General features: G+C 47.5%; 1 long non-coding RNA gene across 1 annotated transcript in view; it reads right to left on the bottom strand.

Moving 5' to 3' along the window:
- Window positions 1–6,129: 6,129 nt before the first annotated feature.
- The window catches only part of LOC109287222, a 26,075-nt gene continuing 15,200 nt past the window's right edge, over window positions 6,130–17,004 (bottom strand). The window contains exons 2-3 of the long non-coding RNA XR_002094774.1: window positions 11,877–11,880; window positions 6,130–6,355 (exon numbers count right to left, since the gene is read on the bottom strand). This is a non-coding gene — a long non-coding RNA (uncharacterized LOC109287222). The remainder of the gene's footprint in view (window positions 6,356–11,876; window positions 11,881–17,004) is intronic.

Genomic DNA, 17,004 nt, shown 5'->3' with positions numbered 1-17,004 from the left:
ATACCTTGTATTATCTTTAAAGTCTTTATATATACTGCACACAATTTTAACTATCATATGATCCAGGATATTCTGAATAACAAGCTTTTCATATATAATACATTCTATTCTCTTTTAACTTTTGCCCCGTTAACTTTGACACTATGACTCGAAACAGACATCTGACGAGTGTGATCAGATATGTTGTGATATGCCACAAAAGTCTATAGACATTGCTGGGTGCCATGTGTCAGCTTGAGGTGAACTAGCATGCAGGGGAAACCCCTGCTTGCAGATGTGCCCCTGTGCTGGGGAGCAGGTGAATCCCCTGCAGGGGATATTGCTGGTACAGATCTGCAAATGGGGAGGGGGAAACTTCCATAGGGGTTTCCCCCTCCAAGCTTGCAGACATGTGCCCTGTGTTGGGCTTGCAGATTCCAGTGCTGTGGGAATCCATCTGCAGGTCGTTTCCCCAGCACATGTCTGCAAGCATGGACAGAAGAACTCTCATACAGGGTCCCCCCCCTCTGCATTTGCAGCCCATGTCAGCAGCAGCCTACTTCCAGTGACTTGGGTGGGGCTATGCTGATTTACACCATCTGAGAATCTAGCACATAGTTCAATTATTGGCCAAATCAGTTTTTATTACAGATTTATTCTTGAAAATGAGAAGCAAAGAAGACAAGTATGGGGATATTAACCCTTATACCCTTTGTTAAGTAATTTGAGATCTAGAGAGGACAAGTGTGCTGAGTGTTAAATGATAATAATATTATTATTAGGCTGTGACAATTTAGCATAAACATATAATAAAGCATAACTCCTTATGCATTTGTTGAGATGCCATTTCCAAGTGACAGTTATCTGTTGATACCTTAAAATCTGATGACAGTATTTGTTCTGGCATATTCCCACTTTGTAAACTGTTACCCTGTTGGTTGCTATTCCATGATGACCTATGATGATGAATAAATCGGTGTATATTATACCCCTCACACCCCCAGTGCTCATTCCTGGCCATGGCAGGGGGTCAGACTCAATGATCTGTCTAGGTCCCTTCCGGCTCATTGATTCTATGATACCAGTTAACTTTATATATATTCAATTTTTAAGAGTTATTTTTTCCAGTATACTGTATTTTCATTTATAAATATGTGTTAATTCAAGCCCTTAATGTAGATGCTGGGAGAGAATATAGTTTTCTAAATTACAATAGTGCTTAATTAACTCTGTTCTGAACTGGCTCTTTCTAATACACCTACATCTATGCCCAGGGCCATTCCTGGGGGTGGGGGGGCTCGAATTGGCGCAACACCCCAGGCTTTGTGCTTTGGGGGGCCCTGCAGAGTGGGGTAGAGCAGCAGCAGTGCAGAGCAAGGTGGAGGGGCGGCTCTGCATCCAGCTGCTTGCTACCCTGCCCGCTCAAGGCCACGATGCCAGTGGCGGCAGCTTCTTTGGGTTTGGGGCCTGAATCGGAGTGGGGGCGGGGCCCTGCATGGGCTTATTTGCCCCGGGCCCCACATCCTGCTCAGGTCAGCTCTGTCTATGCTACAGTGCAGGAATGAATAATCAGGTAATTATTTTTGATGTGTGAAGAGAGACTTCTAAAAACTTAAGAGAGATTTGCTGAATTGATGCATTTATCTTACACTCAGTCCTCAGTGACCAGGCACTGATGGGATTTTTAACTCTGAAGAGCAACTGTGGGACTGAATAGCTCAGGTTTGGGAATGAAATTATGAGGCTTTTATCATTCATACATTTCATAGACATTTTGGCTGGAAGGGACCTCATAATATCAACAGGTCTAGCCCCTTGCCCAAGGGGCAGGAAGTCAGCTAGGGTCAAAGGATCTCAGCAAGATAAGTGTCCAAATGTTTCTTAAAAGGGTCCAGAGTTAGGTGCTTGCACCACCTCTGGGGAGTCTGTTCCAGGCCATGGGGGCTCAGACAGTAAAGAAGTTTTTCCTTATGTCCAGCCTAAAATGGTCTTGTAGGAGTTTGTGACCACTGGACCTTGTCATCCCTTGGGGTGCTCTGGTGATCATGCATTCTCCCGATCCTGATGCACACCCCTTATCTACTTATAGGCTGCCACCAAGTCATCCCTGAGTCTATGCTTCTCCAGGCTGAAGAGTCTCATAGATCACAGCCTTTCTTCATAAGGCCTGTTCTCTTGCCCTCTGATCATGTGCATGGCTCTCCTCTGGACTCTTACAATCATGACCCCCAAGTCTCTTTCAGTCATGGTGATGATGAGCATAGCCCTGCCAAGCCTATAAGTGTGGTGCACATTTTTATTCCTGAGGTGGAGCACTTTGCATTTCTCCATACTGAATGCCATCAAGTTTTCATCTGCCCACCTTGCAGCCTATCAAAGTCAGCCTGGATTACCAACCTGTCCTCAAGCGTAGACACTCTTCTCCAAAGTTTGGTGTTGTCAGCAAACTTGGTCAGTCTGCTTCTGACACCAGTGTCCAGATTGTTTATGAAGACATTAAGAGTACAGGTCTGAGAATGGATCCTTGGGGGACACCATTAGTCACTAAGTGCCATGTTGATTCAGGTCTGTCAACTGCCAGCCTCTGGATCTGACCTTGGAGTCAGTTCCCCAGCCATCAGACTATAGAGAAGTCAAGGCCACAGTTTCCCAATTTTTCCTTGAAGACATCATGGGACACCAGGTCAAAGACTTTTTTAAGGTCCAAATAAATTATATCAACCTCTTCCCTTTTGTCCAAGTGATACATCACCTGGTCATAGAAGGAAATGAGGTTGGTCAGGCAAGACCTACCCACAACAAACCTGTGTTGGCTATCCCTCAGAATGTTGCCTTCTGTTAGCCTGTCAAGAATGGTTTCTTTGATAATTTTTTCCAAAACCTTCCCAGGGATTGAGATCAAACTAATTGGCCTATAGTTTCCCAGGTCTTCTTTCCTCCCTTTCTTGAAGATGGGCACAAAATTGGTCCTCTTCCAATCTTCAGGTACTTCACCCAGGCACCACAAGTTCTCGAATATCCTTGCCAGTGGCTGTGCTATGATGTCTTGCCAGTCAGCATTGATCTGAATTAAACTAGTAGAAATAAAACTTCCAAATCCTTACCATCTGGCCTATTTAAATAGGCTGAAGGTCTGAGTTAAATTTCCAATGGGCAAATGAACATACTACCCTGAAAACCCACCTTCCCATTCAAATGTCTGCCTTGTTGGCTGTCTCAGCAGAATGGAAATAAATGGAATTATCAAGGATATAGGAGTGCACGCTCTCTGTTGGTCCATGGCTGCATTTAAGAAGTCCTTTCCTTCTTTGTGCTCCTGTAACAAGGTATTTAGAAGAATTTGCAGATTTATTGGAATCTAACGGGACCTCAAACTTGTGACCTCTAGGCTGTCAACTATGTACTTTAGCACCTGTGCCACCCCAGTCCCTGGTAGAGAAGTGAACTATTGGTAACTGAATCAGTGGGATAGGACTAGTATCACTGTTTATGGCACAGTATGGCCAAACTATTTATGCAGTATGTCTCAGTATCTACATCATTTGTCTCTTTATTAGATAATTGCAGTGGCATTGCTTTCTGGAGATTCTGGCATTGCTCTTTGAAATACTGAAAATAGGAGATTTTGAAAGGCTTTTGGTGGAGGCCTCTAGGCAATTATGGGGCGAAGTGTTAAAATAGTATAATTAAAATAAATAAATAAATAAAGTCCCTGGGAACTGGTGTTATTTTCTGGTCCTGTTTCCAAAAATGGAAGTTAAGATGCAAACTTAGCTTCTTAGCAAAAGAAATTTCTATTAGTGCATTAAAAGAGGAATTATGAGACAGTTCCATGTGGTATTAAGGATCTTCTGGCTGCTCAGTCATTGACCAAAGAGTTTCAAACAAGTGAGTTTAGTGGTGACTTTATTTGCTAATTTCCCTGGTCAGGGGTAGCTAACCTGTTTTGTGGGCCACAAGCACAAAAAGCCTCTGTGTGGGGCACACAGCAGATTGGTAAGGGGGCAGTCATATTGGGGGAGAGGGCAGGGAGCAGAAATCAGAACAGCAGATCAGACAGGGAGCACAGGGCAGGGAGCAGAAAGCTGAGCAGCAGAATAGGCATGGAAAGAGGATTGGAGTGGCACTTGATGGGGGTGGGGAGTCTAGGATTACTATGTGACATGCTGGGCAAAAGGGTCCCAGGTAGTCATCAGTGCTTGCACGCCTTCTCTGAAACCATGTTTGCTACCAATGGAGTTAATTGGAGCTTGCTGTGGAAGCTACTGATACTATCAAAATATTATGAGCTGTTGTGGGTGTGCAGCTGTATTTGTACAGTTAGAGATTTCTAGCAAGTTTAATATCTATGCAATGACCTCCTTCATTTCCAACTCAAAATGCTAACAAATCATGACTCTAGCACTGAAAATTCATTATATTTAAAATTATGTATATATATTGGGTTCTTTTACTTTGCTTTATAGCTTCTGAACCCGGAAGGTACCCTTACATCACATTTCCAAGTTTTTTCTCTGTAGACATAAGAATTAGAAATTGATCTATTTTAACTGAAAGCTGAGATTCTTTTCTTAAACTGTGTAGCTGGCTCTGGGAAAAAGAACTCTAAAAATTATGATAATTGGCAACATGGGAACTCTGTCTGTGGGAGGGTAGTGGAAAGATTGTCTGTACTCTTGGGGTTATTGCACCATCCACAATTGCACCATGTTTGTGGATGGACACCATATGATGGAGACCCATATGGTGGTTAGTATTGCTGGAAGCAAGTTAATTGAAAATGGCACTGTGATTATCTATGTACAGTGGGAATTATTTCTGAGCAGGGACATGTGGTATGTTAGGGGCATAGTAATAGTTCCAAATGTTCATGTATCTTCTTGGTGACATTTTTTCCAAATGTGAATAGAGTCACATTGTTTAGGGTAAACTGGGGATGCCTGAACTAAACCTGCTGCCTTCTGTAAATTGGAGAGATTAATTCTTTAGTGCTTTGGCTAATACATTCACTTAAGAACTAAGTAAGTAAATAAATAACCCTTTAAATCCTAGTAATTTACTAGGCAGATTGAAGTAATATTATCAAGCACAAGATAGACTTTCATTCATTTAGTCAATAAGGAGATATATGGTATAGAATATCAATTAATAAGACATCAATAGAAACATCAAGAGTGTTTTAGTTGAACAAGCCTCTAGTTCTAATGTAGAAGGGTGTAAAAAAATAATTAAGATAATAGAATTCATTGTGAAGGACATACTGAGTTCAGCCAATCTTGCAATTTACTGTCTATATTTGTACACTTAAAAGCAAACAGTGGTGAGACAGATGGTTTAGTCTAACTTTTCCAGTGATTCCTTTCAAGATGGTAGTAAAGACATTTCCTGCCCAAAAGGTCTTGCTGTCCAAGGGGTGGGGACAGAGGAGCTATGATTCATTGGAGACCCAGTGGAAGGTATTCAAACAATGGTTCTGTGACCTAAACACGAGGCAGAAAAGGCATAAGTATGTGGGATGTTACTACTTAGAGGCCTTGTAAAATGAGCAAGCTTTCTAGGAAGGACTGGCAAGAGGATGGAGAGGGAAAAGATTATGAAGGATCATATCTGTGGGAGTCCAGCAGAAAAAATAATGCAGCAGGGAAACCAGCATGGATTCACAGCAGGCAGATCATGCCTGACCAATCTGGTTTCATTTTATGACAGGGTCATAAAACACTTAGACACAGGAGTAGAGGTGGATGTCATTTTCTTGGATTTAGGCAAGGCCATTGATACAGTATCTCATCCCATTCTCATAAATAAATTAAGAGGTTGTGACATAGATGTTTACACAGTCTGGTGGGTGGCAAGTTGTCTTAGTGGTCACACCCAAACTATGGTAGTAGATGGGTCGGTATCGACCTGGAAGGATGTGCGTAGTGGGGTCCCACAGGGTTTGGTCCTTGGACCTGTACTTTTCAATATCTTCATCAGTAACTTGGATATGGGTGTGAAATATACTCTGTCCAAGTTTGCAGATGATACTAAATTGTGGGGTGAAGTGAACACTCCAGAGGGCAGGGAACGATTGCGGGCAGACCTGGACGGGCTAGAAAAGATGGGTTACAATAGGATGCAGTTCAACAAGGACAAATGCAGACTGCTGCACCTAGGGCACAAAAATATCCAGCACACCTACTGGCTAGGAAGTGACCCTCTCAGCAGCACAGAAGCAGAAAGAGATTTCGGAGTCACAGTGGACGCCAAAGTGAATATGAGTTGTCGGTGTGACGAAATCATCAGCAAAGCTAACCACACTATCTCATACATCAGCAGATGCATGACAAATAGAACCAAGGAGAGGATACTTCCCCTCTACATGGCATTAGTTAGACTGCTGTTGGAGTACTGCGTTCGGTTTTGGGTGCTGTACTTCAAGAAGGATGTTTATAGACTCAAGGATCCAGAGGAGGGCCACTTGTGTGGTTAGGGGCTTACAGGACAAGCCCTATGAGAAGAGACTGAGGGACCTGGACCTCTTCAGCCTCTGCAAGAGAAGACTGAGAGGTGATCTTGTGGCTGCATACAATTTCATTAGGGGAACGCAGCAAGGGATTAGAGATGCTCTGTTGATCAGGGCACCTCTTGGGGTAACAAGAAACAATGGTCACAAACGGACAGAAAGCAGATTTAGGCTAGATATCAGGAAAAACTGCTTCACAGTAAGGGTGGCCAACATTTGGAATGGGCTTCCAAGGGAGGTGGTACTCTCCCCTACCTTGGGGGTCTTTAAGAGAAGGCTGGATAGGCATCTGGCTAGGGTCATCTTACCCCAGCACTCTTTCCTGCCTAGGCAAGGGGTTGGGCTCAATAATCTGTTGAGGTCCCTTTGGGCCCTAGCATCTATGAATCTATGAAAAACAATACAATTCTTTAGCAGGGAGATAGATGCTGCATGAAATGGGCTTTCATGGAAAATTGGGGGAAAAGCCTTTAGAATAGTTGTTCTTGGGAAAGATGGTTAATCTGACAGTGCCAGAGCTTCAAACAATCTGCTTAGCTACATACCTGAGGCAGAACAGGAAGTAGTGCAAACTTCACTGCACTGCCACCTATATACCTTAAGCTTGCCCTGCAAAGCAAGATCCTTTCCAGAGGTGAGCAAGTAAATAGTTTCCAGGCCTACTTAGTTCTGATATCTCTGCTGAGATTGCCAAAATGGTGCAAACTAGTGCCACCTGTTATAGCAAAGGATCCTTTGTATTAGCCACTCAGTAGACAACAGAGGATGACTGCTTTATTTTCCCAGCTCTAATTTTCAACATAATTTACTCTCTGCAGAGCAAGAGGAAATCCATTAACTGTGCCAAGAAAAAAGGAAAAAATGTTTACATAAAATGCAGACGGAACATGATCTGTCTAGGCTGAGTTACCATCTGTATAACTGCAACAAGCAGGATTAATGATAAAGGTAAATGCCTGAGTATGTCAGACTCTCTAGTCTTGTCCAATTGCTAGAGTCAGGATCACAGTTATTATTTTTGTGAGCTATTGCTCAACAAAATCAAAATAGATCAACTGTACTTTGTAGAATTAGATAGTAGGCTCTATGCTGAAACATCAAACATGATGCATAAAGCTCCTGGCAAAAAATAAAGAAAAATGTAACCAGCTTGTCCTCTTTAAATCTAAGAAAGAACATTTGGAGTAGCCATAAAATAAGAAGTGACTTTTTAAAAAAGATAAAAAAAGCAGCAATATGGCATTTTGGAGCTATTTTGTTTATAATGCAGAATTGCTCTCTGATCACACTGGTTAGAAATAAAAAAGCCGATTAAACAAACCCATTCCCCTGCATGCTGTGAACATAGGCACCTCCCTGATACAGTCTGCATGATTTATTAAGATTACAGCATGCTTGGAATCAGATGTCTAATAACGTGATCATTGGAACTCTGGAGAAGGAGAAAGTATGCAACTTCTATTGCCCAACCCTGGAAGCTGGTAGCAGTGTAAACCAAACTAAAAAAGAATAAACTGTTGAGATTAAAGTATCAGACTACATGCAGAATGAAAAATCATTTTGAAAACAATACCTGTTTTCATACAGTGGTTTCCATGTGTATTTCTCAGTAGGGCTGTGTGAAATAGCATCATTCTGCTTCAACTTCTGTTTCAGTGGAACAGTGTTTTATTTTAAGTTTTGTTTTGTCATCCTGCTGTGATCCAGCAGGCAGATCGGGAGTCTGCACCCCTGGGAGGAGTCAGGCAGAGCCCCGCAGCCCTCCTGGGAGTGCAGGGGCCCCTCGATCTGCCTGCCAGATCATAGGAGGCTGCTGCTGCTGCTGGCTGGGACTGGTGCTGGATGCAGCCCACACCCAGTGCTAGGAAGATTGGTGCTCCTGCTGGACCCAGCCAGTAGCAATAGCATGCTGTCATCTGGTATGCATATCTGGGGGCCCAGACCCCCCGGGAGGGCTGGGGGAGGTGCCAGAATCCTCCTGTGGGGCACAGCCCCTGGATCTGCGCTGGATGACCGGAGGCTGCTGCTGCTGGCTGGGACTGGCGCTGAAGCCAAAGCCCAGCTTTAAAACTCGAAACATTTCAAAACTTTCAAAATGTTTCGAGTGCCCTTGTTTTGTTTCAAAGTTGTTTTGAAAGCTTTTGTTTCATTTTAATTTCACTGTTTTGAGCTCAAAGCACATCGAAACAACTTTGAAATGAAATGCCTGGCAAAATTTTGCACAGCCGTATTTCTCAGTCCTTCACAAAATAGATAAGCAACATTTGTCACATTTTATAGGGGAAGAAACTGAGGCACAGAGAGGCACTTACCAAGGTCATTCAGCAAATCTCTTGATTTCCAGTCTACCACTAAGCCCACTGCCATTATTGTAGGAACATTTATACCATATGCTGTGAATGGGGCCTAGAGGAAATGCTTTGTCTATGTCCAGCCACAGCTCTGCAGAGACTCTGAAAGGCAGAATTGAGGAACTGTTGACAAACACTCAGTAGTGCACAAAAGATCAGGTAGAATCTCTTTCAAATAACTAAAAAAATGTAGCAAATGGTGACTTGAGCAGTTTGGGGTCTTTTCTAGAGGGAGGGATACAAAGTTAAATTACAAAACTTCATTTAAAATCAAAGTTACTGAAGACAATTTGGTAACTGCTTGTGAAGTGCACAGGTATCGTATCTTCTCTGTAGTAGACAGTTTATCTGGGCCATCTGCTTCTCTGTTTCTGAGAATGTAGCTCCCAATGAAAGCATTGGGAATTACACATAGCATCAAAGCCCATCTATGTTTAGGTCAGACTTAGCCTTTTTCCCATCAAATTTCCCGGAGTTGCTACTGCTGTTCCATTTCACCAGTAGAAACAATGGCAGGAACTCAAATGTAGACAGTGCACTAGCATTTTAATGACTGTGTCCTATGTTTGTGCAGTATCTAGTATAATAAAGTTCTGGTCCATAACCAGGGTCAAACAAATAAATAAATATTTAACTTGGTTTAGGATTGGGTGCTTGTAATATATACGATTTTTAACTGAGGTTTCCACTTATGTAGAGGAAATTGATTTCCTCATTGCAAATTGAAAATTAATTCTTTCTCCATTCACCTGTCAAACACTCAGTTCTGCCTCCCTTGTTTCCCTTTGGAAAAGCTGATGTTCTTATACATCCATCCTGACATAGAGCATTGCCATGCTGCTTTAGGTACTCTTTGTAGCAAAGGGAACTGTAGAATCCTAAAAGCAGGGCTTAACAATTAGCCAAAGGTGGAAGTGTTTTTTTTCAGGGTTCTGCACAAGATTTTCCAAAGTGGAAACTGAATCTGTGGTGGCAACTTGTGACTCTTTAAAGTGGCCCGATTTTCCATGAATGCTGAATGCTAGCACTTTAAAAATCAGTCTCCTGTGAGATATTTGTTTGGCTACCCAAAATTACTAATCACTTTGAAAATCTGAAGCTTAAGTCTTAGAGTCTATGCTAATTACTCACCCCTACATGCACATTCTATGTGTGTTCTGGGAACTGAAACAGTTTTGTTTTTAAAGCTCTGAAGTTCACTTTTATAAAACTTGGTTAGTCATTCCCCCCCCCTCCTTTTTTTTCTTCTAAAATAAATTTAAGGGGAAACATTAAATTAATCATAGATACAAAGGCTGCCTGAAGCTAGGTAGCTCATTAAGCTTCTTTTTGCCAAGCTCTGTTTCTTTCAGAATTTTAATCTCTGTAGTATTTTCTTTTCTTTTTTTTGTGTGGGGGGGGAATATTCTGCAACAAAGAAGTGCTTCACTAAGGCCATTTATCATCCCTTGCCTTGAGCGAAGTCTATACCATTATCTTTGTGCTTGCGTTATACTGTAAAGTTTTATAATTCTGATATCTGCAGGCTTCTGGAATTTATGCAGTGCATAACAGAGGAAGAAGTGCATTAGAGAAAACGGATCATTGCTTCTGAAAATCCATCCTTTACAGTTCCCTCGCCTTTTAAAATAAATTGCTTATTTAAGCCACCTATAAGTTTATCAGGGGTGACCACCAGTATCTGGGGGAATGTTTGCTCACCAGAGCGCCCCAAGGGATGACGAGGTCAAACGGTCATAAACTACTGCAAGACTGTTTCAGGCTGGACATAAGAAAGAATTTCTTTACTGTCCCACCCTCCCAGGTCTGGATCTGGAATAGCCTGCCATCGGAGGTGGTTCAAGCACCTACATTGAATACCTTCAAGAGTAAATTGGATGCTTATCTTGCTGGGATCCTATGACCGCAGCTGACTTCCTGCCCTTCGGGCACGTGGCTAGACTCGATGATCTTCTGAGGTCCCTTTCAGCCCTATTGTCTATGAAATCTGTGAAATTTTCCCATTGTTATTTTCTGGCTTACAGCACCATCTGTGAGTTTCTTAAAAACTGCACATAAAAGGCTTATGTTCCCTGATGCTCAGTCCTTGGTTATGTTGAGTTAGAAGCACACTTATTGGTGTAGCCTAAATAAGCCATTAGTGGATTGAACTAGAGCAATACTCTCCATTTGCTAGATCTTCAGAAGATTTCAGGTAAGTAATTTTGGCTGTCTTAAGACATGGATAGATGTACAGTTACTCCAGTGGAAAGGGAAAGGGGATTGCTTGGGAGCTGACCTAATATAATTGTTTTGTCTATACTTGCCTAACCTGTAGTATGTGTAGCTGTGCTATAGTCATTTACCCCAAATGGCACAGATGGGAAATTACTGTGGTTGCGCTTCACTGAAGTGTGATACGGGTGGTCAAAGAAAATTGTTACACAGGATTTGTACCACGATAAGTCCTTCTCCCTTTTATGGCTATGTAAATGGTTCATCTGTTCATGCCCTTAGCCCAGAATACACTATATGGGCATGTCCACACATGCAAGCATGTGAGTTTGCAGCAGCTCAAATAGAAACAGTGCAAATTTGAGCTGGGGCTTTTTGCCTCAGCGCATGTGCTCAGACGTGTACTTTGTTGTGGAGAAAATTGTGCCACTTGGGCAAAATAACACTGCCTGGCTCCTCCTGGATCTGCAGCCAGGGGAGCTAGAGCCTGGGGCCAGCACCTGTGCTGTCCCCAGCAGTACAAAAAGCTGCCCTGGCAAGCAACTTGGGGCTACTTGCTCTCAGGAGCCTCTGGGAGAGGAGCCTCTGGGAGGAAGTTGGACATGCCGCTTCCTGTCCCAGGCTGCTGCTGCTGTGGCTGGTTGCTGCAAACTTGGTCTCAGAAGCTTCTGGGGAAAAAATAGCCAGATCCTTTCCTGCCTCTGGCTACTATTAACTGCTGGCTTGGTCTCAGAGCTTTTGGAGTAAGTTGGCCACACCCCTTCCTGCCTTGGGCAGCTGCTGCTGTTCCTGCCCCCCTGGGAGGGTCCTCTGCTGCACACTGCTACCCGCCTCAGGGAAGGGCGCACTGCACTGCACCACACCCCAGCACCACACCCGAGCTTCCGCACCCCTGTTCCAGTCTGCTGCCCAGCCCACCACCAAACCGCAGTCGGGGGACAGCCTGGGGAGAGAGCCTGTGCTGCCTGTGGACCCCTCCCCCATCATCACTGTCACAGTCTAAAGGAACCTTGCCTGCCTCACCTACCTTGGCAGGCTACCCCCACCTTCACCTCCACTTTCACCAGAAGCACACCCTGAGTGGCTGAACTGGACAGCGCCTACCATCACTGCTGCTCTTGCTGCTGCCACTGTTGTTTCTGCTGCTGCCCCCTCTCAGGAGACAGATTCTCTGCTGCACCACCTGACACCACACCTGCACTGGATCACTTCCTAATTGACTGACTGCTCCTACCCTCCCCCACAGCTACCTCACTGCATCTGATCCTGCTTTGTCTTCCTGCTGACTGCTCTGCTGCTGAGTGACTGGCTGGAGGCCTGAGGCGCTTCTGGACAGATCTTCCACAAAAAAAGCCCCTCCACTGCTCCAGCCATCTTTTACACCTGAATCAGTAGCCTTCCCCGTGTGTTTTATGCCCTTGTGTGGTAAGTCCTGTCACCCACTCCCCCGACCTGATGTTTGTTGTGTGGCTGAGTAAGCCAGCTTGAGTTTCCCCAGCCCTTGTGTGTGTATTTTTTGTTTCCCCTCCCCCCCACATTATCAAAGCATAGGCCTCATGGTTTTTTTTTTTCCTGTGGGACCGTGGCTCAGTGAGCTTCAACCCCCTTCCTCCCTATCCCCCTTCTCCCCCACAACCCCAGCCTACCCCTACTAGATTCACCAGTCCCGCGGGATATTGTTTTACTTTAATGTCTTCCCTGCCCTCATGGGAAACAATGGCAGGGCAGGAAGCTTCTGGGGGGGCAGATGCCCCCACAGAGCTTCCTGCAGCCCCCACTATGGGCATGGATCCCAGCCAAGCCCCCAAGGGGATGCATGCCCCTGCAGCCTCCACTCCAGAGGCAGAGTCCAATCAACCTCCTCCCAGGGGTGAAGAAGCCTGCAACCTCCACTGCAGGGGCAGGTGGGACTCTGGCAGGAGCCAACAGGAACAGGGAGTCACCCTTGGCCAGGCCTCCCCCCTCTCCCATCATCGGGGACCAAGGGCAAGGGCAGTGGGAAGGGCTTCTCCTCAACTTCCTCCACAGCTGGGGGTGGGAAGGGCAAGGGCCCTGCCCCAAAGCCTAGACCACCAGTGCCTGAGGGGACCAGATGCACTACACCAGCCACCACACCCACTCAACCTGTCCCTGGCGCTAGCTCAGACCCCACCAACACGGTCCCCGGGGGGAACCACAGCTATGCACAGGGAGCTGCAGGGAGACCCAAAGCCGGGCAGCCTGGACCCTCCACCACTGGCCCTTCCAGCTCGGGCAGCATGGCCCTCTTTCCGGCACTCACCCGCAGGCATGCAGTGAAGTGCCAACTGCCCAAGCAGGAGAACCTGCGCTTTGAGACCTGGGTGCAGGCCCTGGCTTGAGTAGTTGGGACCCCCAAGCTCATGACAGTCTCCTGCTTTAATGGCAAGGGGGTCTTTTTCCTTGCCTTGGAGGCCTCTGCACAAAAAGCCAGTGGAGAGGGGGCTCATGGTGGAAGGCAAGTACGTCCCCCTCATGCCTCTAGAACAGCTGGGGACCAGGGTGGTACTCGGTTCCATCCCTCCCTATATTCCCAATTAGGCCCTGCTCTCCGAGCTCCAAACCCTGGGGAGAGTTCTCTTCCCCAGTGGTGGCTCTCTCACAGATCCTGGCCTTTGCCACATGCACTCCTTCCGTTGCCAGGTCATGATTCAGCTGGCAGTGGGAGTGCAGCTGGAGGCTGAGGGGTGCCTGGTAATTATTTATCAGGGGGCCCCCATAAGGATTTTTGATACAGCAGGGGACCTTTGCTGCTTCTGGAGCCATGCCCTGGGGCACTTGCATCATGAGTGCCCCATGGGCCAGGTGGGGAGGGCACCTACGGGTCCCACTGGAAAGAGGGCAGCCCCTACCACTGGTGTCTCAACCCCCTCAGGCCGCCCTGGCACCCCAGACACAAGTACGAGCCCACTGGTGAGCTCAAGGGACCCTGTCCCCCAGTCAAGTCTAGTGGAGTCCCAGGGAGGGTATCAGCAACCAGGGGGAGAGAGGAAGCAGGGCCCCCCTGCCCCTAGTCATACCCTTGTCATGGCTTTAAAAAAATTCTAACCCTCGCGCTCTCTTGCTGGAGCCTGTCCACCTGAGGACCACCCCATGGCTGAGTGGGTGCAGGTCCCCTCCGGGTGTAAAGTCAAGAGGAAGGCCTGGGCACAGCTGGAGTCCTCTGATGTGGAGGACTCCTTTCTCCCTCCCAAGGCCACCACATGGGGGGGAGGAGCGGCCCAGGCTCCATGGGCCTTCCCAGCTGTGCCTACTACCCCACCCCCAGGATAGATCAAATAGGTGATCCCCACAGAAGAGGTTTCAGAACTGCTAGATAGTCCCAAGCAGGAGCCCATGGGGGAAGCCCTTCATCCTGCTGACCAAGGCCTACCACCTGAAACCACGGGTGCCAAGGCTGAGGCCTGCCCAAAGGAAGGCCTGGTGGCAGAACTGCCTCCCTCTGATCTAGGAGACACAGAGACCCTGGGGCTTACCCCAGTGAGTTCTGAGGGAGGAGGTCCCCTTTTCCAGTACCCCGAGGCAGATGTCAGAGCCACCCTGGTGCCTGGTGAGTCTCTTCCCTCCCCCTCCCAGGAAAACCTCACCTGCAGCCTGCTCCATACCCCTACACCAGAGGGGGTCATGGTGGGGTCCCCTAATCAAGGGGCTGATCTCATTGGGGACCTTGCACAGACCCCCCAGGGCTCTAGCTCTACCCCACCATTTTGTGAAGGAGCCCCACCCCCACCCCTACGCCCAGCCCTGTTCTAGGGACCTACAGAGCTCTCCCAATCCCAACCAGAGTCCGGGGTCCTAGCAGACTGGGAGGTTCAGATGGTGCTGGAAGAGACCCCTGAGCTCCAGGACCAGGAAGAGGATGCCTGAGAACCATCAGGCTTCATGGAGCCTGCAGATCTCTTGGTTCCAGCAGTCCCCAGGAATGAGCTACTTGCATTTCTTGACCATGACTACACCCACCGGTCTACCAGGAGGTTCAGTTAGCTTTGCACCGCTGGGGAGATTTTGACAAGTGTCCTTGCCACTGCGAGGGCACTGGCAGGGGAAGGCAAGGGGCCCAAAAGCTGCAACCCCTGGATCTATAGATGGGCCCACAGTTTCATAGATGACCTCTATGCTTATGGGAGGGCACTACGAGAACTGGTGGGACCCACACCGGGCATTGAGATGTGTGAGGCCCCTGCTAAGCCATTTATTCCACCCCTCCCCCCGCCATGAGATTGTTTAAGATTGCGACCCTTAATGTTCATGGCTGCAAAAAGGGTCTCTGTAGGTGCCGTGTGCTCTTCTTCCTTCAGGAGGGGGGGTACCCCAAGGTATTCTTGCAGGTGGCCCTGACGACTCTAGCCAATGAACCAAATTGGCTTCTGGAGTAGGGAGGCAGGGCCTTTTTTAGTCACCTCATCTGGGGTGACCACCCTGTTCTCCCTGGGCCTGCAGCTGGACATTGTTCTCCAGGACATTGAGGTGGTGCTGGGCTACCTGCTGCACCGCTGGGTCTAGGTGCAGGGGCTGGTCCTGAACCTTCTGAACATGTAAGCCCCTGCAAAGGAGCCAGAGTTGGCAGATTTCTTCCATGAGGTGGCCACATACATCAGCACCCTCAACCCTTGTGAGTTCCTGGTCCTTGGCAGAGACTTTAACATCACTCTAGATGTGTGAGACTGGTCAGGCAAGGAGCAGAGCCAGGCCGCCATGGGCATCCTTGGAGAGATCCTGATAGACTACTCCCTGGTGGACATCTGGCATGCCTGTCACTGCATTGAACCCCCTGCCTTCACTTACATGAGAGTGGGGGAGGAGCAGGCATGCCACTCCCAGTTTGACCAGGTTTATACCTCTTTGCTGCACTTTGCCCGGGCCCACTCCTTTGACATCTGGCCAACCCCTTTCAGCGATCACCACCTTGTCTGGGCCCAGGGGCATCTGGGGGTTGGCCTACTGGCATTTCAATGCCAGCCTGCTGGAAGATTTGGGCTTCAGGGAGGCTTTTTGGGAGTTCTGGCTGGCCTGGCAGGAGAAATGGGAAGCTTTCCCCTCAGCTCAGAGATGGTGGGATGTGAAGAAGGTGTGCATCCGGCTTTTTTGCCACGGCTACACTGGGGGGGCACACCCGGCAGAGGGAGACGGGCCGGGAGCAGCTTGAGCAGGAAGTGCTAGAGCTAGAGAGGTTCCTGGCCACTGACTCAACCAACCCATCCTTCTGCAGAGAGTATTGGGAGAGGTGGGAAAAGCTTTGTACTCTGGATGACCACCACGCCCGCAGTGCACTTGTCCGCTCGCGCATCGAGCTCTTTCAGGAAATGGGCTGCAGCTCCAGCTTCTATGCCCTGGAGAGGAGGTGGGGGAGCCATGAAGTACATCACCTGCCTTCTGATGGGTGACAGCACCCCCCTCACAGATCCAGGTGAAATGCACCAGTGCGCGGGCCTTCTAGCTGGATCCAACTGATGCTGAAGCCTGTCAGACCCTGTGGGAGGGACTCCTGCAGGTCAGTGTGGGTGAGCAGGACTGACTAGAAGCCCCTCTCACTCTGGCTGAGTTTTCGGCCACCTTCCACTGGATGCCTGGCAACAAGGCTCCGGGCATTGACGGGCTGACCTCAGAGTTCTACTGGGCTTTCTGGAACATTCTTGGCCCGGACCTTGCTGTGGTCTGGGCTGAATCTGAGGGAAGTGGGGAGCTCCCCCTGTCATGCCAGAGGGCTGTGCTGACCCTCCTGCCAAAGAAGGGAGATCCCCGCAACCTAAGGAATTGGCGTCCCATGTCCCTTCTCTGCATGGACTACAAGGTGGTAGCGAACGCCATCTCGCTGTGCCTGTGTTGCCCTGAGGGGTCAGGCCAACGCTCAGGTTCTTAATATTGTGCTGTTAGGAGGGTGTAGTTTACAATTGCTCATGCACACATAAAAATCAATTAAGCACACACTCACTAAGT

This window comes from Gavialis gangeticus, unplaced genomic scaffold, assembly GCF_001723915.1.
Source record: "Gavialis gangeticus isolate Ggan-Ray unplaced genomic scaffold, GavGan_comp1, whole genome shotgun sequence".
Classification (NCBI taxonomy): domain Eukaryota; kingdom Metazoa; phylum Chordata; order Crocodylia; family Gavialidae; genus Gavialis; species Gavialis gangeticus.
The sequence above is the reverse complement of the archived record's forward strand: the minus strand, read 5'-3'. Positions and strand labels throughout refer to the sequence as shown.